This window comes from Schistocerca gregaria, unplaced genomic scaffold, assembly GCF_023897955.1.
Source record: "Schistocerca gregaria isolate iqSchGreg1 unplaced genomic scaffold, iqSchGreg1.2 ptg000725l, whole genome shotgun sequence".
NCBI classification, from domain to species: domain Eukaryota; kingdom Metazoa; phylum Arthropoda; class Insecta; order Orthoptera; family Acrididae; genus Schistocerca; species Schistocerca gregaria.
The window spans coordinates 2,493-5,000 of NW_026062102.1; the positions used below are offsets into that span (position 1 = coordinate 2,493).

General features: G+C 57.2%; 1 non-coding gene across 1 annotated transcript in view; it reads left to right on the forward strand.

Moving 5' to 3' along the window:
- The first annotated feature begins 1,161 nt into the window (after positions 1 to 1,161).
- LOC126320521 (small subunit ribosomal RNA) overlaps positions 1,162 to 2,508 on the forward strand; it is a 1,893-nt gene continuing 546 nt past the window's right edge. The window contains exon 1 of the ribosomal RNA XR_007558122.1: positions 1,162 to 2,508. This exon is cut by the window's right edge and continues 546 nt beyond it. This is a non-coding gene — a ribosomal RNA (small subunit ribosomal RNA).

A 2,508-nucleotide genomic window follows, 5' to 3' on the forward strand; every position in this document is an offset into this window, starting at 1 on the left:
TTCCACATCTGCGACATGCTACAGAGGCCGGTTGACAGTCGACCGCGCAAGGGACATTGCACACGTGCGCGGACCATCTTCCACGTGTTCTCTCGTGTACATGCCGCAGTGTGTATGTGGGCTGATGTAGCGTGTCGTGACACATAACATGCAGGCATGCCAGAATCGTAGATTTCGCAAATGTAGATTGACGTATACGTTTGCTGCCAAAGATCCGCAAATGAACTGGAAATCAGTTGTTGAGCGGTTGTTCGCGCTGCAGGTGCATCGGTGATAGCGACGATCGGTACATCTGTGAACCGGTTGTTTCGGCGGTACCCGCCATGCCCCCGAACCTGAGTTGGCCATGTGGGTATGAAGCGATACGAGGCTGTGGCTTGGCGGGACAGTCCCCGGCCGGTGAGGGGGGGCCGCCCGGCGTGCTGGCCGCGCGCTGCGTGAGCGCACGCACTACAGCCGGCTGGTGGGGGGCGCCCAGTGGCAGGAGCGCCGGCCGACGGGCCCGGCTGGCGTCCCAGCTATGCGCCGGCGCACCCTGCGCGCGGCGCCAGGCGGCCAAAGTGGGTTCTGCCGAGCCCGGTGCGAAGCGCGGTGGACATCTGCAGTGTGCTGGTCCGATTGCGGACTGTGTGCGTTGAGGATGCGCCGCCGCCCGGCACTCGGCGTCGCGACGCCGTCTGCTGCTCGGTCGCCCCCAGCGGTTCTCGCAGGTGGTTTGTATCGCAGCTCTGCGGACGTGTTGGCGCGTGCGCTGTGCTGGGAGAGTTCGCTTCTGCACCCAAGTGGGGCTTTGCCCTTCTGTGGCGCTGGCGTTGGAGCTGCCGGTCACCGTAGGTGGCGCGTGTTGTTTCCCGCCGGCAATGCCACGACAGCACGCTCCCGGGCCTCTGTCGGCAGCGGCAAGCTCAGTTGGGAGCACGGGTGTTCGCACTGAAAGCGTCTACTCGCCTATCTCCGGGCGATTGCGCCTCTCTCGAACCCGACCAAGTACTTAGGACGGCGCTGCGCGCCGCCGGGACCTGAGAGGGTTTCGAGGTGTATCGTGCAGGGGAGCTCAGCCTCCTCCTGTTTGCAGAATAATTGAGCGGACGCTTGCGTGTTCGCGCGGGCCCTCGGGACACACTCCCGGGCGGCCGGCTGCTCAGCTCTCGTTGACGCAGCTCCCTGGTTGATCCTGCCAGTAGTCATATGCTTGTCTCAAAGATTAAGCCATGCATGTCTCAGTACAAGCCGCATTAAGGTGAAACCGCGAATGGCTCATTAAATCAGTTATGGTTCCTTAGATCGTACCCACGTTACTTGGATAACTGTGGTAATTCTAGAGCTAATACATGCAAACAGAGTCCCGACCAGAGATGGAAGGGACGCTTTTATTAGATCAAAACCAATCGGATTGGCTCGTCTGGTCCGTTTGCCTTGGTGACTCTGAATAACTTTGGGCTGATCGCACGGTCCTCGTACCGGCGACGCATCTTTCAAATGTCTGCCTTATCAACTGTCGATGGTAGGTTCTGCGCCTACCATGGTTGTAACGGGTAACGGGGAATCAGGGTTCGATTCCGGAGAGGGAGCCTGAGAAACGGCTACCACATCCAAGGAAGGCAGCAGGCGCGCAAATTACCCACTCCCGGCACGGGGAGGTAGTGACGAAAAATAACGATACGGGACTCATCCGAGGCCCCGTAATCGGAATGAGTACACTTTAAATCCTTTAACGAGTATCTATTGGAGGGCAAGTCTGGTGCCAGCAGCCGCGGTAATTCCAGCTCCAATAGCGTATATTAAAGTTGTTGCGGTTAAAAAGCTCGTAGTTGGATTTGTGTCCCACGCTGTTGGTTCACCGCCCGTCGGTGTTTAACTGGCATGTATCGTGGGACGTCCTGCCGGTGGGGCGAGCCGAAGGCGTGCTTGCGCGTCCCGAGGCGGACCCCGTTGAAATCCTACCAGGGTGCTCTTAGTTGAGTGTCTCGGTGGGCCGGCACGTTTACTTTGAACAAATTAGAGTGCTTAAAGCAGGCAAGCCCGCCTGAATACTGTGTGCATGGAATAATGGAATAGGACCTCGGTTCTATTTTGTTGGTTTTCGGAACCCGAGGTAATGATTAATAGGGACAGGCGGGGGCATTCGTATTGCGACGTTAGAGGTGAAATTCTTGGATCGTCGCAAGACGAACAGAAGCGAAAGCATTTGCCAAGTATGTTTTCATTAATCAAGAACGAAAGTTAGAGGTTCGAAGGCGATCAGATACCGCCCTAGTTCTAACCATAAACGATGCCAGCCAGCGATCCGCCGCAGTTCCTCCGATGACTCGGCGGGCAGCCTCCGGGAAACCAAAGCTTTTGGGTTCCGGGGGAAGTATGGTTGCAAAGCTGAAACTTAAAGGAATTGACGGAAGGGCACCACCAGGAGTGGAGCCTGCGGCTTAATTTGACTCAACACGGGAAACCTCACCAGGCCCGGACACCGGAAGGATTGACAGATTGATAGCTCTTTCTTGATTCGGTGGG